General features: G+C 47.9%; 1 protein-coding gene and 1 long non-coding RNA gene across 3 annotated transcripts in view; one reads left to right on the top strand and one right to left on the bottom strand.

The window, feature by feature from the left end:
- LOC118370769 (ankyrin repeat and sterile alpha motif domain-containing protein 1B-like) overlaps window positions 1–26,334 on the bottom strand; it is a 495,760-nt gene that overhangs the window by 225,583 nt on the left and 243,843 nt on the right.
- LOC127914662 (uncharacterized) lies at window positions 11,207–14,293 on the top strand. Of its 2 annotated transcripts, XR_008089279.1 has the most exons (6): window positions 11,207–11,308; window positions 11,547–11,586; window positions 11,627–11,706; window positions 12,941–13,100; window positions 13,341–13,380; window positions 13,860–14,293. It is a non-coding gene; the product is annotated as an uncharacterized LOC127914662 (long non-coding RNA). The 2 variants fall into 2 exon arrangements; XR_008089280.1 differs by lacking the exon at window positions 13,341–13,380 and having other exon boundaries at window positions 12,941–13,060.

Raw genomic sequence — 26,334 nt, 5'->3', positions numbered from 1 at the left:
CAAAAAAATAAGCTAAAAGGCAAAACTGTGACAGTATGTTTTATTCTTCTCTCTTTCTTTATAACCCTGTGTAACCAGATGTTGATATAGTAGAAAGACTGGAGACCACATATCCCAGGGTCCCCCTCTACTACTGAGAGGAGATAACCATCACCCTCGCTGAGGCCTCTGGCCCGTTACATGACATAGGGCAAAACCAGACAGCATGACGGCCTCAAGTGTGGTTTCTGAGAAAAATAGCATGTTGCTCCCTTCAAGTCAAAATAGAAGAAACCATAAGATCGTCCCTCCATGACTCCATTGCAACTGAGCCAAAATGGCTGATGTCCTGTGTGCAACCAGTTTCATGTTGTTCTATTCCTGTGACAGTATGAAAGGTTGAGACCCAGCGGGTTGACAGAAAAACCCTTGGAACTAAATGTCCCTGTCTAAATGGCATATGTGCATAAAACACAAAAGTGAGAAATGGAGGGCGCAGGAAAGACAGACATTTCTCACCAGAGACGCATGGGCAATAGATGCCTGTTTCCCATAATGCACCACTCCATCATCATTACTGCGACATCACCCGGGTCACCCCACCATATTTGGTTGCCGTGTGATCATCATGGCGATGGGGGTGTGGCGTTGTCCATGACTCACCCCTGGTGTGTTAATTTCCCCTGAACCCTATCAACTCCCTCCTCCTCTCCACCTTATTGTCTCACTCCGACAGCCATTCATCTTCCTGTTAGCTGTTTCTACTACATTACCCAGACACTACTGGGTCATCAATCACGCACTGAGCGCATGCAGAGAAGATGAATCATCAGCTTTGATTGAATGATCACTCCCTAGATAATCTGTCTCGTGTACACACACACACACACACACACACACACACACACACACACACACACACACACACACACACACACACACGTTCACTTCTCAATATGTCCTATTACACTAGCTAATATAAAACTTCAGTCTGTGTGCTCCTTTTCTCACACACCCACGTGTTGCACAGACACACAACCACACACATACAACCACACACATGTGATGAACAGACACACACAACCATGTGAAGCACACATACACAAAAGACCAGCAGGTCCATTGAATTTGAGTCACATTACTCTAGCACACATAAAGTACCAGCCAGTGATGTCACACGTGGTTTCAGACAGTAATAGTATGGTCTGGGTTAACATTTCACGTCAATATGTTTACAGTCATCAGAAGTAATTACACTCCATAAAACTTGAGACAAAACTGTGGACCTGCGAATTGAGTCCCCTTATCAGTTACAGCCAACACCCTTTATACCGGGATTTCCTGATAGATGAAGAACTCAAGAGCGACTGTGTCCCAAATGGCATCCTATTACCTATATAGTGCTCTACTTTTGACTGGAGCCCTAATGCCCTGGTCAAAAGTAGTGCACTATAAAGGAAACGGGGTGCAATTGGGACGTAGCCTTTCTCTGGAGCTATCATGGGTTCCCCTTCTGGGGCTTATTAGACAACTTGGGTTCTTTGTGTAACCCATCTCTGGGTGCAGTGGTCCAGAGGGAGAAGACAGGAATGCCTGTCTTTATCTTCCACATCAAACCATCTCTCTCTTTTCTCATTCTCTATCCCCTCTGACTTCCTAATGTACATCATGTTCCCTCCCTGTCACAATATCCCTTTCATCACTTTTCTCCCACTCTGTCTCTTCTCTCTCTGTCTCGTTCTCTCTCTGTCTCGTTCTCTCCCTCTCTGTCTCATTCTCTCTCTCTCTGTCTCATTCTCTCTCTCTCTCTCTCATTCTCTCTCTCTCTGTCTCATTCTCTCTCTCTCTGTCTCATTCTCTCTCTCTCTGTCTCATTCTCTCTCTCTCTGTCTCATTCTCTCTCTCTCTGTCTCATTCTCTCTCTCTCTGTCTCATTCTCTCTCTCTCTGTCTCATTCTCTCTCTCTCTGTCTCATTCTCTCTCTCTCTGTCTCATTCTCTCTCTCTCTGTCTCATTCTCTCTGTCTCTGTCTCATTCTCTCTCTGTCTCTGTCTCATTCTCTCTCTGTCTCTGTCTCTGTCTCATTCTCTCTCTGTCTCATTCTCTCTCTCTCTGTCTCATTCTCTCTCTCTCTGTCTCATTCTCTCTCTCTCTGTCTCATTCTCTCTCTCTCTGTCTCATTCTCTCTCTCTCTGTCTCATTCTCTCTGTCTCTGTCTCATTCTCTCTCTGTCTCTGTCTCATTCTCTCTCTGTCTCTGTCTCATTCTCTCTCTCTCTCTGTCTCATTCTCTCTCTCTCTCTCTCTGTCTCATTCTCTCTCTCTCTCTGTCTCATTCTCTCTCTCTCTCTCTGTCTCATTCTCTCTCTCTCTCTCTGTCTCATTCTCTCTCTCTCTCTCTGTCTCATTCTCTCTCTCTCTCTCTGTCTCATTCTCTCTGTCTCATTCTCTCTCTCTCTCTCTGTCTCATTCTCTCTGTCTCTGTCTCTGTCTCATTCTCTCTGTCTCATTCTCTCTGTCTCATTCTCTGTCTCTCTCTGTCTCATTCTCTCTCTCTGTCTCATTCTCTCTGTCTCTCTCTCTCTCTCTCTCTCTCTCTCTCTGTCTCTGTCTCTGTCTCTGTCTCTGTCTCTCTCTCTCTCTCTCTCTCTCTCAAAGATACTTTTTTACATACATCTACAAACCAAATCTCATTCTTTGGCTTTTTATTCTCTCTCTTTTTCTCTTCATCCCTCAAGTTTACTCGTCTGCCTGTGTAAAGAACACACCAGCACCCCAGCCTCTCCCTCCTCCTCTCCCTCTCTCCCGTCCATCCAGCCATCTCAGGGAGAGAGGCAGTGGAAGAACTCCAAACTTACTACGGAGAGAATAAAACAGACGAGAGCAACGCAGCGGTGAACCGAGAGAGCCAATGAAAGACAGAGAAAAAGATGAAAGCCTAGTGGATACACTCCGACTTACTTCAGAGTAACTACAACAGTTTTACTGAAACCCGAGGAAAGGAGGGTGTAAAATGAGTTAGAGAAAAGGGCTGGTTCAGAGGAAGGAAGTATGCTACAAGTGGGTTTGAAGCAGGGATTTCCTCCCTCTCTTTCGGTCTCCCTGTCTCTCTCTCAAACACAATTGTCTTCTATTTGTTCTAAATAGGTAAAAGTCGTTGAACTCAAAGGGAGAGCCATTCTCTACTACCAGACACTTTAGTCCTCCAGTCCCCACCTCTCCAGACTCCCACTCAATCAGAAAGTGTGTAAAAGGCCGGTGCATCAGAGACGCCACACCACCATCTGCATACCAAGTCAACTTAGAGGGGCTAAGGCAGTTTGTGTTACCTGTTAATAGTTGATCCCACCTCCACTTCCTGGTGTAGGGGGTGAGAAGGTTGAGTAGGTTCACGCAATGAGCTCCATGTCCCAACACAAACAAGACGGTGTCTTAAACACACACTTTGTCTCTTTCCCTCTCTCTCCCTCGCTCTCTCTCTTTCCCTCTCTCCTCCCTCCTCCCTCGCTCTCTCTTTATCTGTGGAGAGATAGGACACAGAGGAACTTGTGTGTCTGCCACAGGAAGGGAACAGACAAAAAGAGTCCTTCTCCGGCCACTAATTAGGAGTCTCTTAGCAGTGTGTGTGTGTGTGTGTGTGTGTGTGTGTGTGTGTGTGTGTGTGTGGCCGGTACCCCAAATAGGAAATCTGTTGATACGACAGTCACGTCCCTGGAGCTACTATCCTAAAGGACATGTGACTCTGACCCGAATGACATCTCTCAGGTTGTGTTCTGTGTTCTGTGTGTGTGTGTGTGTGTGTGTGTGTGTGTGTGTGTGTGTGTGTGTGTGTGTGTGTGTGTGTGTGTGTGTGTGTGTGTGTGTGTGTGTGTGTGTGTGTGTGTGTGTGTGTGTGTGTGTGTGTGTGTGTGTGTGTGTGTGTGTGTGTGTGTGTGTGTGTGTGTGTGTGTGTGTGTGTGTGTGTGTGTGTGTGACTTACAGGCTCTTTTCAAAAAGTTCATCTTGTTTTTTAATTTCTTGACCAAAATAATACAACAATAAAGAGCAAAACAGAACAGCCACTTTTCTCATTCAATCTCTCTTCCTCCCTCTCTCTCTATTCTCATTCCACATATCCCACTCCTCCTGGTTTCTGTCCCCTGAGCACTGTGCAAACAGTCTCTCCCTCTCTCTCTAACCCACTCATCCTGGTATCTGTCCCCTGAGCACTGTGCAGACAGTCTCTCCCTCTCTCATTCCACATATCCCACTCCTCCTGGTTTCTGTCCCCTGAGCACTGTGCAAACAGTCTCTCCCTCTCTCTCTCTAACCCACTCCTCCTGGTATCTGTCCCCTGAGCACTGTGCAGACAGTCTCTCCCTCTCTCTCTCTAACCCACTCCTCCTGGTTTCTGTCCCCTGAGCACTGTGCAAACAGTCTCTCCCTCTCTCTCTCTAACCCACTCCTCCTGGTATCTGTCCCCTGAGCACTGTGCAGACAGTCTCTCCCTCTCTCTCTCTAACCCACTCCTTCTGGTTTCTGTCCCCTGAGCACTGTGCAAACAGTCTCTCCCTCTCTCTCTCTAACCCACTCCTCCTGGTTTCTGTCCCCTGAGCACTGTGCAAATAGTCTCTCCCTCTCTCTCTATAGCCCACTCCTCCTGGTTTCTGTCCCCTGAGCACTGTGCAAACAGTCTCTCCCTCTCTCTCTATAGCCCACTCCTCCTGGTTTCTGTCCCCTGAGCACTGTGCAAACAGTCTCTCCCTCTCTCTCTAACCCACTCATCCTGGTTTCTGTCCCCTGAGCACTGTGCAAACAGTCTCTCCCTCTCTCTCTATAGCCCACCCCTCCTGGTTTCTGTCCCCTGAGCACTGTGCAAACAGTCTCTCCCTCTCTCTCTAACCCACTCATCCTGGTTTCTGTCCCCTGAGCACTGTGCAAATAGTCTCTCCCTCTCTCTCTATAGTCCACCCCTCCTGGTTTCTGTCCCCTGAGCACTGTGCAAACAGTCTCTCCCTCTCTCTCTATAGCCCACTCCTCCTGGTTTCTGTCCCCTGAGCACTGTGCAAATAGTCTCTCCCTCTCTCTCTAACCCACTCCTCCTGGTTTCTGTCCCCTGAGCACTGTGCAAATAGTCTCTCCTCTCTCTCTAACCCACCCCTCCTGGTTTCTGTCCCCTGAGCACTGTGCAAACAGTCTCTCCCTCTCTCTCTATAGCCCACTCCTCCTGGTTTCTGTCCCCTGAGCACTGTGCAAATAGTCTCTCCCTCTCTCTCTAACCCACTCCTCCTGGTTTCTGTCCCCTGAGCACTGTGCAAATAGTCTCTCCCTCTCTCTCTATAGTCCACCCCTCCTGGTTTCTGTCCCCTGAGCACTGTGCAAACAGTCTCTCCCTCTCTCTCTCTAACCCACTCATCCTGGTTTCTGTCCCCTGAGCACTGTGCAAATAGTCTCTCCCTCTCTCTCTATAGCCCACTCCTCCTGGTTTCTGTCCCCTGAGCACTGTGCAAACAGTCTCTCCCTCTCTCTCTATATCCCACCCCTCCTGGTTTCTGTCCCCTGAGCACTGTGCAAACAGTCTCTCCCTCTCTCTCTATAGCCCACCCCTCCTGGTTTCTGTCCCCTGAGCACTGTGCAAACAGTCTCTCCCTCTCTCTCTATAGCCCACTCCTCCTGGTTTCTGTCCCCTGAGCACTGTGCAAACAGTCTCTCCCTCTCTCTCTCTAACCCACTCCTTCTGGTTTCTGTCCCCTGAGCACTGTGCAAACAGTCTCTCCCTCTCTCTCTCTAACCCACTCCTCCTGGTTTCTGTCCCCTGAGCACTGTGCAAATAGTCTCTCCTCTCTCTCTATAGCCCACTCCTCCTGGTTTCTGTCCCCTGAGCACTGTGCAAACAGTCTCTCCCTCTCTCTCTATAGCCCACTCCTCCTGGTTTCTGTCCCCTGAGCACTGTGCAAACAGTCTCTCCCTCTCTCTAACCCACTCATCCTGGTTTCTGTCCCCTGAGCACTGTGCAAACAGTCTCTCCCTCTCTCTCTATAGCCCACCCTCCTGGTTTCTGTCCCCTGAGCACTGTGCAAACAGTCTCTCCCTCTCTCTCTAACCCACTCATCCTGGTTTCTGTCCCCTGAGCACTGTGCAAATAGTCTCTCCCTCTCTCTCTATAGTCCACCCCTCCTGGTTTCTGTCCCCTGAGCACTGTGCAAACAGTCTCTCCCTCTCTCTCTATAGCCCACTCCTCCTGGTTTCTGTCCCCTGAGCACTGTGCAAATAGTCTCTCCCTCTCTCTCTAACCCACTCCTCCTGGTTTCTGTCCCCTGAGCACTGTGCAAATAGTCTCTCCCTCTCTCTCTATAGTCCACCCCTCCTGGTTTCTGTCCCCTGAGCACTGTGCAAACAGTCTCTCCCTCTCTCTCTCTAACCCACTCATCCTGGTTTCTGTCCCCTGAGCACTGTGCAAATAGTCTCTCCCTCTCTCTCTATAGCCCACTCCTCCTGGTTTCTGTCCCCTGAGCACTGTGCAAACAGTCTCTCCCTCTCTCTATATCCCACCCTCCTGGTTTCTGTCCCCTGAGCACTGTGCAAACAGTCTCTCCCTCTCTCTCTATAGCCCACCCCTCCTGGTTTCTGTCCCCTGAGCACTGTGCAAACAGTCTCTCCCTCTCTCTCTATAGCCCACTCCTCCTGGTTTCTGTCCCCTGAGCACTGTGCAAATAGTCTCTCCCTCTCTCTCTATAGCCCACTCCTCCTGGTTTCTGTCCCCTGAGCACTGTGCAAACAGTCTCTCCCTCTCTCTCTAACCCACTCATCCTGGTTTCTGTCCCCTGAGCACTGTGCAAATAGTCTCTCCTCTCTCTCTATAGCCCACTCCTCCTGGTTTCTGTTCCCTGAGCACTGTGCAAACAGTCTCTCCCTCTCTCTCTCTCTAACCCACTCCTCCTGGTTTCTGTCCCCTGAGCACTGTGCAAACAGTCTCTCCTCTCTCTCTATAGCCCACTCCTCCTGGTTTCTGTCCCCTGAGCACTGTGCAAACAGTCTCTCCCTCTCTCTCTCTCTCTCTCTAACCCACTCCTCCTGGTTTCTGTCCCCTGAGCACTGTGCAAACAGTCTCTCCCTCTCTCATTCCACATATCCCACTCCTCCTGGTTTCTGTCCGCTGAGCACTGTGCAAACAGTCTCTCCCTCTCTCTCTAACCCACTCATCCTGGTATCTGTCCCCTGAGCACTGTGCAGACAGTCTCTCCCTCTCTCATTCCACATATCCCACTCCTCCTGGTTTCTGTCCCCTGAGCACTGTGCAAACAGTCTCTCCCTCTCTCTCTCTAACCCACTCCTCCTGGTATCTGTCCCCTGAGCACTGTGCAGACAGTCTCTCCCTCTCTCTCTCTAACCCACCCCTCCTGGTTTCTGTCCCCTGAGCACTGTGCAAACAGTCTCTCCCTCTCTCTCTATAGCCCACTCCTCCTGGTTTCTGTCCCCTGAGCACTGTGCAAATAGTCTCTCCCTCTCTCTCTATAGCCCACTCCTCCTGGTTTCTGTCCCCTGAGCACTGTGCAAACAGTCTCTCCCTCTCTCTCTCTAACCCACTCCTCCTGGTTTCTGTCCCCTGAGCACTGTGCAAATAGTCTCTCCCTCTCTCTCTATAGCCCACTCCTCCTGGTTTCTGTTCCCTGAGCACTGTGCAAACAGTCTCTCCCTCTCTCTCTCTCTAACCCACTCCTCCTGGTTTCTGTCCCCTGAGCACTGTGCAAACAGTCTCTCCCTCTCTCTCTATAGCCCACTCCTCCTGGTTTCTGTCCCCTGAGCACTGTGCAAACAGTCTCTCCCTCTCTCTCTCTCTCTCTCTAACCCACTCCTCCTGGTTTCTGTCCCCTGAGCACTGTGCAAACAGTCTCTCCCTCTCTCATTCCACATATCCCACTCCTCCTGGTTTCTGTCCGCTGAGCACTGTGCAAACAGTCTCTCCCTCTCTCTCTAACCCACTCATCCTGGTATCTGTCCCCTGAGCACTGTGCAGACAGTCTCTCCCTCTCTCATTCCACATATCCCACTCCTCCTGGTTTCTGTCCCCTGAGCACTGTGCAAACAGTCTCTCCCTCTCTCTCTCTAGCCCACTCCTCCTGGTTTCTGTCCCCTGAGCACTGTGCAAACAGTCTCTCCCTCTCTCTCTCTAACCCACTCCTCCTGGTATCTGTCCCCTGAGCACTGTGCAAACAGTCTCTCCCTCTCTCTCTCTAACCCACTCCTCCTGGTATCTGTCCCCTGAGCACTGTGCAGACAGTCTCTCCCTCTCTCTCTCTAACCCACTCCTTCTGGTTTCTGTCCCCTGAGCACTGTGCAAACAGTCTCTCCCTCTCTCATTCCACATATCCCACTCCTCCTGGTTTCTGTCCCCTGAGCACTGTGCGAACAGTCTCTCCCCCTCTCTCTATAGCCCACTCCTCCTGGTTTCTGTCCCCTGAGCACTGTGCAAACAGTCTCTCCCTCTCTCTCTCTAACCCACTCCTCCTGGTTTCTGTCCCCTGAGCACTGTGCAAATAGTCTCTCCCTCTCTCTCTATAGCCCACTCCTCCTGGTTTCTGTCCCCTGAGCACTGTGCAAACAGTCTCTCCCTCTCTCTCTATAGCCCACTCCTCCTGGTTTCTGTCCCCTGAGCACTGTGCAAACAGTCTCTCCCTCTCTCTCTAACCCACTCATCCTGGTTTCTGTCCCCTGAGCACTGTGCAAACAGTCTCTCCCTCTCTCTCTATAGCCCACCCCTCCTGGTTTCTGTCCCCTGAGCACTGTGCAAACAGTCTCTCCCTCTCTCTCTAACCCACTCATCCTGGTTTCTGTCCCCTGAGCACTGTGCAAATAGTCTCTCCCTCTCTCTCTATAGTCCACCCCTCCTGGTTTCTGTCCCCTGAGCACTGTGCAAACAGTCTCTCCCTCTCTCTCTATAGCCCACTCCTCCTGGTTTCTGTCCCCTGAGCACTGTGCAAATAGTCTCTCCCTCTCTCTCTAACCCACTCCTCCTGGTTTCTGTCCCCTGAGCACTGTGCAAATAGTCTCTCCCTCTCTCTCTATAGTCCACCCCTCCTGGTTTCTGTCCCCTGAGCACTGTGCAAACAGTCTCTCCCTCTCTCTCTAACCCACTCATCCTGGTTTCTGTCCCCTGAGCACTGTGCAAATAGTCTCTCCCTCTCTCTCTATAGCCCACTCCTCCTGGTTTCTGTCCCCTGAGCACTGTGCAAACAGTCTCTCCCTCTCTCTCTATATCCCACCCCTCCTGGTTTCTGTCCCCTGAGCACTGTGCAAACAGTCTCTCCCTCTCTCTCTATAGCCCACCCCTCCTGGTTTCTGTCCCCTGAGCACTGTGCAAACAGTCTCTCCCTCTCTCTCTATAGCCCACTCCTCCTGGTTTCTGTCCCCTGAGCACTGTGCAAATAGTCTCTCCCTCTCTCTCTATAGCCCACTCCTCCTGGTTTCTGTCCCCTGAGCACTGTGCAAACAGTCTCTCCCTCTCTCTCTAACCCACTCATCCTGGTTTCTGTCCCCTGAGCACTGTGCAAATAGTCTCTCCCTCTCTCTCTATAGCCCACTCCTCCTGGTTTCTGTTCCCTGAGCACTGTGCAAACAGTCTCTCCCTCTCTCTCTCTCTAACCCACTCCTCCTGGTTTCTGTCCCCTGAGCACTGTGCAAACAGTCTCTCCCTCTCTCTCTATAGCCCACTCCTCCTGGTTTCTGTCCCCTGAGCACTGTGCAAACAGTCTCTCCCTCTCTCTCTCTCTAACCCACTCCTCCTGGTTTCTGTCCCCTGAGCACTGTGCAAACAGTCTCTCCCTCTCTCTCTATAGCCCCCACCTCCTGGTTTCTGTCCCCTGAGCACTGAGCAAACAGTCTCTCCCTCTCTCTCTCTAACCCACTCCTCTTTCCCTTGCGGTTCAGACTGCAGCAGATATGAAGGACGCTGTAATTCACTGGCATTTCCTCATATTTGATTAGAGGAGGGGGTCGGGGGTCAGGAACCGTTGTAGAGGAACGGGGCATGAGAGGACAATAGTCCCTCTGAGACCATCCCACAACACAACGCTCCTGACCTCACACAGGGGGGGTGGGGGGGGTAGAGGAGGAGAGGGGGCGAAAGAGAGAGGGCTAGCCTCTAAGAATGGTATTACACTCAGTGGACAGCTACCTCAGCATTAGCTTACTGAGCTCAACCCGGAGAAATCCTCTCTTTTCAGGAAATTACTCCACCTCCCCAACATGGCCTCCCTGAGTAGAGCCGGTGCCAGAAACAGTTTCCCTGAGCACCATTACTAGCCCCATGGACTTGAGAAAACTGCTAGAGCAGGGCCCTCAAGGTACACAGCCATGGGGAGTGCTCCATATCACTCAGGTGTATGGTCATTTTGTTAGTTAGTTAGTAAGGGCTTATTCAGGTCTGAGTATGGATGAAGAATCAAGACTGTTGATCTATAGGGATTTTATTTGATTTCCATTACTTCAGTGCAAAAATTATGATGACGGTCATGGTGATGACAACGACGATGACAATAGTGAATACGAAAACATTAAGTTATCCTAATTACCAATGAATTATCCGTTCCACCGTAGCTCTTCCCTGGATAGAACTGCCTGATTTGAACACAGTGATGACATCGGCATTTATTACTCCTGGAACATACTGTACACACCTTCTCTTCATTAACAAGGCGTAACTATAGCAACCAGTTGAGTCATCTGAGTGCGGAACATCTGCAGTCTCCAGAGTAGAGCATCAAGGACAGCCTCTTCATCAGAACCTCAGACAGGTGCTCCAACCAACTGATCAACTTTTCTAGTGAACGTTCGCCTTTCATTTGTGTCTTGAGAAAGGTCTAGCAGCCGAAATCTCGATATTACAGTTCGAGATGCACTGAAATCTTCAAGAGATAAAGAAAATGAACCAGAGAAAATGTTTCCCGCTGATCAATGAACACATTAGGTTCTACTCACACTGATCTGAAATCTGCTTGTGGATTGATTGACATAGTACACATCAAATCATTGGTTCTCATAACTCTAAACCAGACAAGACAACACAAACAGATCTGGGACCAGGCTAGTGTCCTTTCACGCATCTACTAATACTAGGGGAGCGATTATCTCGCATTGATAGATTACTTTATACAGAAAAACACCTGCCAACTCCCTCGTTTAGCTAGTGTAGGTCTCTAACTTGTTTTTCAGTCCTTGTTTAGCTAGTGTAGATCTCTGACTTGTCCCTCTGTCCTCGTTTAGCTAGTGTAGGTCCCTAACTTGTTTTTCAGTCCTCGTTTAGCTAGTGTAGGTCTCTAACTTGTTTTTCAGTCCTCGTTTAGCTAGTGTAGGTCTCTGACTTGTCCCTCTGTCCTCATTTAGCTAGTGTGGGTCTCTAACTTGTTTTTCAGTCCTCGTTTAACTAGTGTAGGTCTCTAAGTTGTTTTTCAGTCCTCGTTTAACTAGTGTAGGTCTCTAACTTGTTTTTCAGTCCTCGTTTAACTAGTGTAGGTCTAACTTGTTTTTCAGTCTTCGTTTAACTAGTGTAGGTCTCTAACTTGTTTTTCAGTCCTTGTTTAGCTAGTGTAGGTCTCTGACTTGTCCCTCTGTCCTCGTTTAGCTAGTGTAGGTCTCTAACTTGTTTTTCAGTCCTCGTTTAGCTAGTGTAGGTCTCTAACTTGTTTTTCAGTCCTCGTTTAGCTAGTTTAGGTCTCTAACTTGTTTTTCAGTCCCCGTTTAGCTAGTGTAGGTCTCTGACTTGTCCCTCTGCCATCGTTTAGCTAGTGTAGGTCCCTAACTTCTTTTTCAGTCCTCGTTTAGCTAGTGTAGGTCTCTAACTTGTTTTTCAGTCCTTGTTTAGCTAGTGTAGGTCTCTGACTTGTCCCTCTGTCCTCATTTAGCTAGTGTGGGTCTCTAACTTGTTTTTCAGTCCTCGTTTAACTAGTGTAGGTCTCTAAGTTGTTTTTCAGTCCTCGTTTAACTAGTGTAGGTCTCTAACTTGTTTTTCAGTCCCCGTTTAGCTAGTGTAGGTCTCTGACTTGTCCCTCTGTCCTTGTTTACCTAGTGTAGGTCTCTAACATGTTTTTCAGTCCTCGTTTAGCTAGTGTAGGTCTCTAACTTGTTTTTCAGTCCTCGTTTAGCTAGTGTATGTCTCTGACTTGTTCCTCTGTCCTCATTTAGCTAGTGTAGGTCTCTAACTTGTTTTTCAGTCCTCGTTTAGCTAGTGTAGGTCTCTAACTTGTTTTTCAGTCCTCGTTTAACTACTGTAGGTCTCCAAGTTGTTTTTCAGTCCTTGTTTAACTAGTGTAGGTCTAACTTGTTTTTCAGTCTTCGTTTAACTAGTGTAGGTCTCTAACTAGTTTTTCTGTCCTTGTTTAGCTAGTGTAGGTCTCTGACTTGTCCCTCTGTCCTCGTTTAGCTAGTGTAGGTCTCTAACTTGTTTTTCAGTCCTTGTTTAGCTAGTGTAGGTCTCTGACTTGTCCCTCTGTCTTCGTTTAGCTAGTGTAGGTCTCTAACTTGTTTTTCAGTCCTCGTTTAGCTAGTGTAGGTCTCTGACTTGTCCCTCTGTCCTCATTTAGCTAGTGTGGGTCTCTAACTTGTTTTTCAGTCCTTGTTTAACTAGTGTAGGTCTAACTTGTTTTTCAGTCTTCGTTTAACTAGTGTAGGTCTCTAACTTGTTTTTCAGTCCTCGTTTAGCTAGTGTAGGTCTCTGACTTGTCCCTCTGTCCTCATTTAGCTAGTGTGGGTCTCTAACTTGTTTTTCAGTCCTCGTTTAACTAGTGTAGGTCTCTAAGTTGTTTTTCAGTCCTTGTTTAACTAGTGTAGGTCTAACTTGTTTTTCAGTCTTCGTTTAACTAGTGTAGGTCTCTAACTTGTTTTTCAGTCCTCGTTTAGCTAGTGTAGGTCTCTGACTTGTCCCTCTGTCCTCGTTTAGCTAGTGTAGGTCTCTAACTTGTTTTTCAGTCCCTGTTTAGCTAGTGTAGGTCTCTGACTTGTCCCTCTGTCCTTGTTTAACTAGTGTAGGTCTCTAACGTGTTTTTCAGTCCTCGTTTAGCTAGTGTAGGTCTCTGACTTGTCCCTCTGCCCTCGTTTAGCTAGTGTAGGTCCCTAACTTGTTTTTCAGTCATCGTTTAGCTAGTGTAGGTCTCTAACTTGTTTTTCAGTCCCCGTTTAGCTAGTGTAGGTCTCTGACTTGTCCCTCTGCCCTCGTTTAGCTAGTGTAGGTCTCTGACTTGTTCCTCTGTCCTCATTTAGCTAGTGTATGTCTCTGACTTGCTTTTCAGTCCTCGTTTAGCTAGTGTAGGTCCCTAACTTGTTTTTCAGTCATCGTTTAGCTAGTGTAGGTCTCTAACTTGTTTTTCAGTCCCCGTTTAGCTAGTGTAGGTCTCTGACTTGTCCCTCTGCCCTCGTTTAGCTAGTGTAGGTCTCTGACTTGCTTTTCAGTCCTCGTTTAGCTAGTGTAGGTCTCTGACTTGTTCCTCTGTCCTCATTTAGCTAGTGTAGGTCTCTAACTTGTTTTTCAGTCCTCGTTTAGCTAGTGTAGGTCTCTAACTTGTTTTTCAGTCCTCGTTTAACTACTGTAGGTCTCCAAGTTGTTTTTCAGTCCTTGTTTAACTAGTGTAGGTCTAACTTGTTTTTCAGTCCTCGTTTAACTAGTGTAGGTCTCTAACTTGTTTTTCAGTCCTTGTTTAGCTAGTGTAGGTCTCTGACTTGTCCCTCTGTCCTCGTTTAGCTAGTGTAGGTCTCTGACTTGTCCCTCTGTCCTCGTTTAACTATTGTAGGTCTCTAACTTGTTTTTCAGTCCTTGTTTAGCTAGTGTAGGTCTCTGACTTCTCCCTCCTTTCCTCGTTTAGCTAGTGTAGGTCGATGACTTGTCTCTCTGTCCTCGTTTAACTAGTGTAGGTCTCTAACTTGTTTTTCAGTCCTCATTTAGCTAGTGTAGGTCTCTAACTTGTTTTTCAGTCCTCGTTTAGCTGGTTTAGGTCTCTAAGTTGTTTTTCAGTCCTCGTTTATCTAGTGTAGGTCTCTAACTTGTTTTTCAGTCCTCATTTAGCTAGTGTCTGTCTCTAACTTGTTTTTCAGTCCTCATTTAGCTAGTGTAGGTCTCTGACTTGTCCCTCTGTCCTCGTTTAACTAGTGTAGGTCTCTAAGTTGTTTTTCAGTCCTCATTTAACTAGTGTAGGTCTCTAAATTGTTTTTCGGTCCTTGTTTAGCTCGTGTCGGTCTCTAACTTGCTTTTCAGTCCTTGTTTAGCTAGTGTATGTCTCTGACTTGTCCCTCTGTCCTCGTTTAGCTAGTGTAGGTCTCTGACTTGTTCCTCTGTCCTCATTTAGCTAGTGTAGGTCTCTAACTTGTTTTTCAATCCTCGTTTAGCTAGTGTAGGTCTCTAACTTGTTTTTCAGTCCTCGTTTAACTAGTGTAGGTTAGTCTCCAATGGTTAGAGAGAAGAGAGAGAACAGAGAAAGAGGTAGTCAGGGATGCCTAGGAGAGGAGAGATGGGTTAGAGAGAAGAGAGAGACAGAGAGAGAGGTAGACAGGGATGCCTAGGAGAGGAGAGATGGGTTAGAGAGGAGAGACAGAGAGAGAGGTAGACAGGGATGCCTAGGAGAGGAGAGATGGGTTAGAGAGAAGAGAGAGACAGAGAGAGAGGTAGACAGGGATGCCTAGGAGAGGAGAGATGGGTTAGAGAGAAGAGAGAGACAGAGAGAGAGGTAGACAGGGATGCCTAGGAGAGGAGAGATGGGTTAGAGAGAAGAGAGAGACAGAGAGAGAGGTAGACAGGGATGCCTAGGAGAGGAGAGATGGATTAGAGAGAGGAGAGAGGCAGAGAGAGGCAGAGAGAGAGAGGTAGACAGGGATGCCGAGGAGAGGAGAGATGGGTTAGAGAGAAGAGAGAGACAAAGCGAGGCAGAGAGAGAGGTAGACGGGATGCCTAGGAGAGGAGAGATGGGTAAGAGAGAAGAGAGAGACAGAGAGAGAGGTAGACAGGGATGCCTAGGAGAGGAGAGATGGTTAGAGAGATGAGAGAGGCAGAGAGAGAGGTAGACGGGATGCCTAGGAGAGGAGAGATGGGTTAGAGAGAAGAGAGAGACAGAGAGAGAGGTAGACGGGGATGCCTAGGAGAGGAGAGATTGGTAAGAGAGAAGAGAGAGACAGAGAGAGGTAGACAGGGATGCCGAGGAGAGGAGAGATGGTTAGAGAGAAGAGAGAGGCAGAGAGAGAGGTAGACGGGGTGCCTAGGAGAGGAGAGATGGGCTAGAGAGAAGAGAGAAGAGAGAGACAGAGAGAGAGGTAAACGGGGATGCCTAGGAGAGGAGAGATGGGTAAGAGAGAAGAGAGAGACAGAGAGAGGTAGACAGGGATGTCTAGGAGAGGAGAGATGGGTTAGAGAAAAGAAAGAGGCAGAGAGATAGGTAGACAGGGATGCCTAGGAGAGGGGAGATGGGTTCGACAGAAGAGAGAGGCAGAGAGAGAGGTAGACAGGGATGCCTAGGAGAGGAGAGATGGGTTCGACAGAAGAGAGAGGCAGAGAGAGAGGTAGACAGGGATGCCTAGGAGAGGAGAGATGGGTTAGAGAAAAGAGAGAGGCAGAGAGAGACAGAGAGAGACAGAGAGAGAGGCAGAGAGAGACAGAGAGAGAGAGGCAGAGAGAGGCAGAGAGAGAGGTAGACAGGGATGCCTAGGAGAGGAGAGATGGGTTGGAGAGAAGAACGAGACAGAGAGAGAGGTAGACAGGGATGCCTAGGAGAGGAGAGATGGGTTAGAGAAAAGAGAGAGGCAGAGAGAGACAGAGAGAGACAGAGAGAGAGGCAGAGAGAGACAGAGAGAGAGAGGCAGAGAGAGGCAGAGAGAGAGGTAGACAGGGATGCCTAGGAGAGGAGAGATGGGTTAGAGAGAAGAACGAGACAGAGAGAGAGGTAGACAGGGATGCCTAGGAGAGGAGAGATGGGTTAGAGAGAAGAGAGAGACAGAGAGAGGTAGACAGGGATGCCGAGGAGAGGAGAGATGGGTTAGAGAGAAGAGAGAGACAAAGAGAGGCAGAGAGAGAGGTAGACGGGATGCCTAGGAGAGGAGAGATGGGTTAGAGAGAAGAGAGAGGCAGAGAGAGAGGTAGACAGGGATGACTAGGAGAGGAGAAATGGGTTAGAGAGAAGAGAGAGGCAGAGAGAGAGGTAGACGGGATGCCTAGGAGAGGAGAGATGGGTTAGAGAGAAGAGAGAGACAGAGAGAGAGGTAGACGGGGATGCCTAGGAGAGGAGAGATGGGTTAGAGAGAAGAGAGAGGCAGAGAGAGAGGTAGACGGGATGCCTAGGAAAGGAGAGATGGGTTAGAGAGAAGAGAGAGGCAGAGAAAGACAGAGAGAGAGGCAGAGAGAGACAGAGAGAGACAGAGAGAGACAGAGAGATAGGTAGACAGGGATGCCTAGGAGAGGAGAGATGGGTTAGAGAGAAGAGAGAGACAGAGAGAGAGGTAGACGGGATGCCTAGGAGAGGAGAGATGGGTTAGAGAGAAGAGAGAGAGGTAGACAGGGATGCCTAGGAGATGAGAGATGGGTTAGAGAGAAGAGAGAGACAGAGAGAGAGGTAGACAGGGATGCCTAGGAGAGGAGAGATGGGTTTGAGAGAAGAGAGAGGCAGAGAGAGAGGTAGACAGGGATGCCTAGGAAATGAGAGATGGGTTAGAGAGAAGAGAGAGGCAGAGAAAGACAGAGAGAGAGGCAGAGAGAGGCAGAGAGAGACAGAGAGAGAGAGGCAGAGAGAGACAGAGAGAGAGAGGCAGAGAGAGACAGAGAGAGAGAGGCAGAGAGAGGCAGAGAGAGACAGAGAGAGACAGAGAGATAGGTAGACATGGATGCCTTGGAGAGGAGAGATGGGTTAGAGAGAAGAGAGAGACAGAGAGAGAGGTAGACGGGGATGCCTAGGAGAGGAGAGATGGGTTAGAGAGAAGAGAGAGACAGAGAGAGGCAGAGAGAGAGGTAGACGGGATGCCTAGGAGAGGAGAGATGGGTTAGAGAGAATAGAGAGGCAGAGAGAGAGGTAGACGGGATACCTAGGAGAGGAGAGATGGGTTAGAGAGAAGAGAGAGACAGAGAGAGAGGTAGACGGGGATGCCTAGGAGAGGAGAGATGGGTTAGAGAGAAGAGAGAGACAGAGAGAGGTAGACAGGGATGCCTAGGAGAGGAGAGATGGGTTAGAGAGGAGAGACAGAGAGAGAGAGGTAGACAGGGATGCCTAGGAGAGGAGAGATGGGTTAGAGAGAAGAGAGAGACAGAGAGAGAGGTAGACAGGGATGCCTAGGAGAGGAGAGATGGGTTTGAGAGAAGAGAGAGGCAGAGAGAGAGGTAGACAGCGATGCCTAGGAAAGGAGAGATGGGTTAGAGAGAAGAGAGAGGCAGAGAAAGACAGAGAGAGAGAGGCAGAGAGAGGCAGAGAGACAGAGAGAGGTAGACGGGGATGCCTAGGAGAGGAGAGATGGGTTAGAGAGAAGAGAGATAGGTAGACAGGGATGCCTAGGAGAGGAGAGATGGGTTAGAGAGAAGAGAGAGGCAGAGAAAGACAGAGAGAGAGAGGCAGAGAGAGGCAGAGAGACAGAGAGACAGAGATATAGGTAGACAGGGATGCCTAGGAGAGGAGAGATGGGTTAGAGAGAAGAGAGAGGCAGAGAGACAGAGACAGAGAGACAGAGAGATAGGTAGACAGGGATGCCTAGGAGAGGAGAGATGGGTTAGAGAGGCAGAGAGAGGCAGAGAGACAGAGAGACAGAGAGAGTAGACGGGGATGCCTAGGAGAGGAGAGATGGGTTAGAGAGAAGAGAGAGACAGAGAGAGAGGTAGACAGGGATGCCTAGGAGAGGAGAGATGGGTTTGAGAGAAGAGAGAGGCAGAGAGAGAGGTAGACAGCGATGCCTAGGAAAGGAGAGATGGGTTAGAGAGAAGAGAGAGGCAGAGAAAGACAGAGAGAGAGAGGCAGAGAGAGGCAGAGAGACAGAGAGAGGTAGACGGGGATGCCTAGGAGAGGAGAGATGGGTTAGAGAGAAGAGAGATAGGTAGACAGGGATGCCTAGGAGAGGAGAGATGGGTTAGAGAGAAGAGAGAGGCAGAGAGACAGAGACAGAGAGACAGAGAGATAGGTAGACAGGGATGCCTAGGAGAGGAGAGATGGGTTAGAGAGGCAGAGAGAGGCAGAGAGACAGAGAGACAGAGAGAGGTAGACGGGGATGCCTAGGAGAGGAGAGATGGGTTAGAGAGAAGAGAGAGGCAGAGAGACAGAGAGACAGAGAGAGATAGGTAGACAGGGATGCCTAGGAGAGGAGAGATGGGTTAGAGAGAAGAGAGAGGCAGAGAAAGACAGAGAGAGGCAGAGAGAGGCAGAGAGAGAGAGAGGTAGACGGGGATGCCTAGGAGAGGAGAGATGGGTTAGAGAGAAGAGAGAGGCAGAGAAAGACAGAGAGAGAGAGGCAGAGAGAGGCAGAGAGAGAGAGAGAGGTAGACGGGGATGCCTAGGAGAGGAGAGATGGGTTAGAGAGAAGAGAGAGAGGTAGACAGGGATGCCTAGGAGAGGAGAGATGGGTTAGAGAGAAGAGAAAGTTCATGCCACTTTCACTGCTGTAGCCCAAAACCACAGCATTTAAATAGGTATAATTTAAAGGGGAGATGACATTAACCATAATAAACTACAACAACTTTAGTAAATCTGCATTCTCTGTGAGAGCTTCCCATGTCTGGAATACACTGCCATCAGACACACATAACTGCACCACATATCACACTTTCACAAAATGCTTGAAGACATGGCTAAAGGTCAATCAGATTTGTGAACATGGTCCCTAGCTGTGTGTTGCCGCTTTCCATGTTGTCTGTAGCTTGTGAGGTATGGAAGCACTTTGTTGCTTTTATGAATTTTGTCTTGCTGCTTTTTGTTCTATGTTGCTCTGTCTGTATGCTACGTCTTGCTTGTCCTATGTTGCTATGTTGCTATGTCTATGGTGCTATTGTCTATATTGTAATTGTTTTTAATAACCTGCCCAGGGACTGCGGTTGAAAATTAGCCGGCTGGCTAAAACTGGCACTTTTACTGAAACGTTGATTAATGTGCACTGTCTATGTAAAAATAAAATAAACTAAACTAAACTAAATGCTCTTGAATATTGCCTTGAACCTAAGTGGACTTCTTGTACAATGGCTTGGGCCTTTGAATAAGTGCACTAAAGAAGGCTACATATGCATAATATGTTTATTTTCTCCTATCACAGCCATTTAACTTACCTATGTTGTATGTATGGGGACAAAAGAAGGGGGGTCATTCAAAAAACACAGCAACCACTATTATTTCACACAGAGTGAGGCCATATAATTTATGTGATTTGTTAAGCCAAATTTGACTTCTGAACTCATTTAGGCTTGTGGACTTACTTTAGGCACTGTACAGTATCTAGAAGGATATCTTGGAAATGGTGAAGTGAGCTGCACATTTAAACTTAGTGTATATGGAGTGTATCTGGAGTCAATTGCATATTACTGATGAACAGAAATTGCAAAGTAGAACCCACATAGGCAAATACTGTATTACGTTGTCTAATAGCATCATAGCCAACATTAGCAATGCCAGCCGAGACTGAACCTTAGCAGTAGACAGTGAGTTGTGAGAAAATGCTGACTTGACTAGAAGGATTAGCCCGTGGGAACCAATCTCATACTAACTGTATTAGCTAATGTATGAATATTTAACATGGAAATGCCAGGAAAGATGAATAGTGTTGCACATAAACATTAGCCACGGTAACACAATCATAAACTAACTGTGTTGGTCGTTTGGATTATGAGAGAGTAATGACACACACATGGTTAAGCATGCATACACACACACACAACCACCTGCGTGGACACACACACAACCACCTGCGTGGACACACACACAACCACCTGCGTGGACACACACACACACACACACACACACACACACACACACACACACACACACACACACACACACACACACACACACACACACACACACACGCACACACGCACACACCTTGGTTATTACCAAGGGGCTTTCTACTGGGCCCACCCATAACCGCGACCACACTCTGGACCTGGTTATTACCAAGGGGCTTTCTACTGTGCCCACCCATAACCGCAACCACATTCTGGACCTGGTTATTACCAAGGGGCTTTCTACTGGGCCCACCCATAACCGCGACCACATTCTAGACCTGGTTATTACCAAGGGGCTTTCTACTGTGCCCACCCATAACCGTGACAACACTCTGGACCTGGTTATTACCAAGGGGCTTTCTACTGTGCCCACCCATAACCGCGACCACATTCTGGACCTGGATATTACCAAGGGGCTTTCTACTGTGCCCACCCATAACCGCGACCACACTCTGGACCTGGTTATTACCAAGGGGCTTTCTACTGTGCCCACCCATAACCGCGACCACACTCTGGACCTGGTTATTACCAAGGGGCTTTCTACTGGGCTCACCCATAACCGCGACAACACTCTGGACCTGGTTATTACCAAGGGGCTTTCAACTGTGCCCACCCATAACCGCGACCACACTCTGGACCTGGTTATTACCAAGGGCTTTCTACTGGGCTCACCCATAACCGCGACCACATTCTAGACCTGGTTATTACCAAGGGGCTTTCTACTGTGCCCACCCATAACCGTGACCACACTCTGGACCTGGTTATTACCAAGGGGCTTTCTACTGGGCTCACCCATAACCGCAACAACACTCTGGACCTGGTTATTACCAAGGGGCTTTCTACTGGGCTCACCCATAACCGCGACAACACTCTGGACCTGGTTATTACCAAGGGGCTTTCTACTGGGCTCACCCATAACCGCGACCACACTCTGGACCTGGTTATTACCAAGGGGCTTTCTACTGGGCTCACCCATAACCGCGACAACACTCTGGACCTGGTTATTACCAAGGGGCTTTCTACTGGGCTCACCCATAACCGCGACCACACTCTGGACCTGGTTATTACCAAGGGGCTTTCTACTGTGCCCACCCATAACCGCGACCACACTCTGGACCTGGTTATTACCAAGGGGCTTTCTACTGGGCTCACCCATAACCGCGACAACACTCTGGACCTGGTTATTACCAAGGGGCTTTCTACTGGGCTCACCCATAACCGCGACAACACTCTGGACCTGGTTATTACCAAGGGGCTTTCTACTGGGCTCACCCATAACCGCGACAACACTCTGGACCTGGTTATTACCAAGGGGCTTTCTACTGGGCTCACCCATAACCGCGACCACACTCTGGACCTGGTTATTACCAAGGGGCTTTCTATTGACATATCCTCTCTTGGTGATGTTGCTTTATCTGATCACCACTCCATATTTGTTACTACCTTGTTGCCCATAGTGCAGGGTAATACTGAACACATTATTCAGAAATAATATCTTACCTCTGACATTGATACAGATGTTATTGAGTGTATGAACAACACTCCACCACCTATTCTGCCTTCTTCTTGTGATGATTTATCTGATAACTTTAATAGCAAATTAAAAGGCACCCATTGATGCCATGGCTCCAGTAAAGTTGAAAAAGGCCTCATCAAACAGAGATGAGGGAGGAAACTAATACATTTAATTGAGCGGAAGTGGAGAAATTTGCAAGTCCTTTATGATATTCTGAGAGAGCGTCTTGGCATGTATAACAAAGCAATTAGAAATGCCAGACAGGCTCATTTTTGTAACTTGATCTCTATGAATCAGAATAATTCGTCAGTGCTCTTCCTGACCATTGATGGCCTGATAAATCCTACCCTCGCAAACCTGTGAACTTTCCTCTACATCTAAATGTGAAGAGTTTGCGGCATATTTCAGAGATACCCAGGCTAACGTTTGTCAGTCCAGCAAGACCTGATAAGTTTTGATATGTGCCCTAGACTACCACGCAAAGGCACTATGGATTTATTTTCCCTGGTTGACACAGACATGCTCAGGAAAGTGATATCACAACTTAAGCCTTCTACCTGCCTTCTCGATCCTATCCCCACCACCTTCTTCAAAACTGTTTTTAATTGCATATCTGAAGAAGTGAAAGCTATTGTTAATCACTCCCTGTTCACAGGCACTTTCCCCCACTGCAGTAATAACTGCTATGGTGAAACCCCTTCTGAAGAAAAGTCATCAAGATTCTTCAGCTCTCTGCAATTTTCAGCCAATCTCCAACCTTCCATTCTTATGTAAAATTCTTAAGAAATTGGTTTTCAAACAGCAGTTTTTTTAATCCAATGTGGTATTCGGGCCACCACAGCACAGAGACAGCCTTAGTCTCTGACAGTCTCTTAGACAGCCTTAAATTATCTTAAAGCCAACACAGATGCCAAACAGCTCTCTGTCCTTTAGGACATCTTTAAGACCTATTTAACCAGTCGAGAGTTGTGGCATTCCACAACGTTCGATTTTGGGTCTGGTACTGTTCAATTTATATATGTTACCCCTTGGCAGTGTTATCAGAAAGATAACACTGCTATGCAGACACAACTTTATATTTCTGTGTTACCTGAGGATTTTAGCTCTACGGATAATTTATAAGACTGTATCAGTGATTTAAATACTTGGATGGCTCACAACTTCCTCCAACTAAATCAAGACAAGAACAAGGTACTTATTGTTGGAGCCAAAGCACAGAGAGAAAATCTGGGGGCAAATTTGAATTCACGGACAATACATATACACCAGGTAAACACCAGGTAAAAAACGAGGTGTTATTTTAGATTCTGAACTCCATTTCGAATCAAACATTAGGAATGTGACCAATATATTTTACCACCTGAGAAACATTGCCAAGGTGTTGCCGTTTCTCTCTAAGGCTGATACAGAGAGACTCATCCATACTTTTATTACAAGCAGGCTTGACTCCTGTAATGCTCTCCTGTCTGACAAGCAAGCCATTGGTCAATTGCAAAACATACAGAATGCTGCAGCACAGGTACTGACCAAGACCAGACGGAGAGCCCACATTACACCGGTCTTAAGGTCTCTGCACTGGCTGCCTGTGAGTTTTACAATTCATTTCTATTGGTTTGTAAATCAATCCAAGATTGTGCACCTCAATACATGTCAGACATGCATCTAAGTTATGTACCCAGTAGGTCCCTTAGGTCCTTTGGTACTGGCCTTTTAACTGCCCCAAAGCCCAGGACCAAGATGCATAGAGAATCAGCCTTTTAACTATCCCAAAGCCCAGGACCAAGATGCATAGAGAATCAGCCTTTTAACTATCCCAAAGCCCAGGACCAAGATGCATAGAGAATCAGCCTTTTAACTATCCCAAAGCCCAGGACCAAGATGCATAGAGAATCAGCCTTTTAACTGTCCCAAAGCCCAGGACCAAGAGGCATAGCGAATCATCCTTTTAACTATCCCAAAGCCCAGGACCAAGATGCATAGAGAATCAGCCTTTTAACTATCCCAAAGCCCAGGACCAAGATGCATAGAGAATCAGCCTTTTAACTATCCCAAAGCCCAGGACCAAGAGGCATAGAGGGAAGCCTTTTAACTATCCCAAAGCCCAGGACCAAGATGCATAGAGAGGAAGCCTTTTAACTATCCCAAAGCCCAGGACCAAGATGCATAGAGAGGAAGCCTTTTAACTGCCCCAAAGCCCAGGACCAAGATGCATAGAGAATCAGCCTTTTAACTATCCCAAAGCCCAGGACCAAGAGGCATAGAGAGGAAGCCTTTTAACTATCCCAAAGCCCAGGACCAAGATGCATAGAGAGGAAGCCTTTTAACTATCCCAAAGCCTCAGACCAAGAGGCATAGAGAGGAAGCCTTTTAACTTTCCCAAAGCCTCAGACCAAGAGGCATAGAGAGGAAGCCTTTTAACTATCCCAAAGCCTAGGACCAAGAGGCATAGAGAGGAAGCCTTTTAACTATCCCAAAACCTAGGACCAAGAGGCATAGAGAGGCAGCCTTTTAACTATCCCAAAGCCTAGGACCAGGAGTCATGGAGAGGCAGCCTTTAGTTACTATGCCCCCAGCCTCTGGAATAGTCTGCCAGAGAACCTGAGGAAGGTCTAAACTGGACATATTTAAAAGATATCTTAAAACACCCCTTTTAGCTTTGCTTTTCCTTGGGGTGCATTTCCTTAGGTGCTTTTCCTTAGGGTGCTTTTCATTAGGTGCTTTCCCTTAGGGTGCTTTTCCTTAGGGTGCTTTTCATTAGGGTGCTTTCCCTTAGGGTGCTTTTCCTTAGGGTGCTTTCCCTTAGGGTGCTTTTCCTTAGGGTGCTTTTTCTTAGGGTGCTTTCCCTTAGGGTGCTTTTCCTTAGGTGCTTTTTCTTAGGGTGCTTTCCCTTAGGGTGCTTTCCCTTAGGGTGCTTTTCCTTAGGGTGCTTTCCCTTAGCGTGCTTTTCCTTAGGTGCTTTCCCTTAGGGTGCTTTCCCTTAGGGTGCTTTTCCTTAGGTGCTTTTCCTTAGGGTGCTTTCCCTTAGGGTGCTTTCCCTTAGGGTGCTTTTCCTTGGGGTGCTTTTCCTTAGGGTGCTTTTCCTTAGGGTGCTTTCCCTTAGGTGCTTTCCCTTAGGGTGCTTTTTCTTAGGGTGCTTTTCCTTAAGGTGCTTTTCCTTGGGGTTTTTTCCTTAGGGTGCTTTTTCTTAGGGTGCTTTTCCTTAGGTACTTTTCCTTAGGGTGCTTTTTCCTTGGGGTGCTTTTCCTTAGGGTGCTTTTCCTTAGGTGCTTTTTCCCTGGGGTGCTTTTCCTTAGGGTGCTTTTCCTTGGGGTGCTTTTCCTTAGGGTGCTTTTCCTTAGGGTGCTTTTCCTTAGGGTGCTTTTTCCTTGGGGTGTTTTTCCCTGGGGTGCTTTTCCTTAGGGTGCTTTTCCTTGGGGTGCTTTTCCTTAGGGTGCTTTTCCTTGGGGTGCTTTTCCTTAGGGTGCTTTTCCTTAGGGTGCTTTTTCTTAGGGTGCTTTTTCCTTGGGGTGTTTTTCCTTAGGGTGCTTTTCCTTAGGGTGCTTTTCCTTAGGGTGCTTTCTCTTAGGGTGCTTTTTCCTTGGGGTGTTTTTCCCTGGGGTGCTTTCTCTTAGGGTGCTTTTTCCTTGAGGTGCTTTTCCTTAGGGTGCTTTTTCCTTGGGGTGCTTTTCCTTGGGGTGCTTTTCCTTAGGGTGCTTTTCCTTAGGGTGCTTTCCCTTAGGGTGCTTTTCCTTAGGTGCTTTCTCTTAGGGTGCTTTTTCCTTGGGGTGCTTTTCCTTGGGGTGCTTTTCCTTAGGGTGCTTTTCCTTAGGGTGCTTTCTCTTAGGGTGCTTTTCATTAGGATGCTTTTCCTTAAGGTGCTTTTCCTTGGGTTTTTTTTCCTTAGGGTGCTTTTTCTTAGGGTGCTTTTCCTTAGGGTACTTTTCCTTAGGGTGCTTTCCCTTAGGGTGCTTTTTCTTAGGGTGCTTTTCCTTAGGGTGCTTTTCCTTAGGGTGCTTTCCCTTAGGGTGCTTTCTCTTAGGGTGCTTTCTCTTAGGGTGCTTTCCCTTAGGGTGCTTTTCCTTAGGGTGCTTTTCCTTAGGGTGCTTTCCCTTAGGGTGCTTTCCCTTAGGGTGCTTTTCCTTAGGGTGCTTTCCCTTAGGGTGCTTTCCCTTAGGGTGCTTTTACTTAGGGTACTTTTCCTTAGGGTGCTTTCCCTTAGGGTGCTTTCCCTTAGGGTGCTTTTCCTTAGGGTGCTTTTCCTTAGGGTGCTTTCCCTTAGGGTGCTTTTTCCTTGGGGTGCTTTTCCTTGGGGTGCTTTTCCTTAGGGTGCTTTTTCCTTGGGGTGCTTTTCCTTGGGGTGCTTTTCCTTAGGGTGATTTTCCTTAGGGTGCTTTCCCTTAGGGTGCTTTCTCTTAGGGTGCTTTTTCCTTGGGGTGCTTTTCCTTAGGGTGCTTTTCCTTAGGGTGCTTTTTCCTTGGGGTGCTTTTCCTTAGGGTGCTTTTCCTTGGGGTGCTTTTCCTTAGGGTGATTTTCCTTAGGGTGCTTTTCCTTAGGGTGCTTTTTCCTTGGGGTGATTTTCCTTAGGGTGCTTTTCCTTAGGGTGCTTTTTCCTTGGGGTGTTTTTCCTTGGGGTGCTTTTCCTTAGGGTGCTTTTCCTTAGGGTGCTTTTCCTTAAGGTGCTTTTCCTTGGGTTTTTTTTCCTTAGGGTGCTTTTTCTTAGGGTGCTTTTACTTAGGGTACTTTTCCTTGGGGTGCTTTTCCTTAGGGTGATTTTCCTTAGGGTGCTTTTCCTTAGGGTGCTTTTTCCTTGGGGTGTTTTTCCCTGGGGTGCTTTTCCTTAGGGTGCTTTTCCTTAGGGTGCTTTTCCTTAAGGTGCTTTTCCTTGGGTTTTTTTTCCTTAGGGTGCTTTTTCTTAGGGTGCTTTTACTTAGGGTACTTTTCCTTAG

Source organism: Oncorhynchus keta, chromosome 33 (assembly GCF_023373465.1).
Source record: "Oncorhynchus keta strain PuntledgeMale-10-30-2019 chromosome 33, Oket_V2, whole genome shotgun sequence".
NCBI classification, from domain to species: Eukaryota; Metazoa; Chordata; class Actinopteri; order Salmoniformes; family Salmonidae; genus Oncorhynchus; species Oncorhynchus keta.
This window is presented reverse-complemented; position numbering and strand designations above follow the sequence as displayed.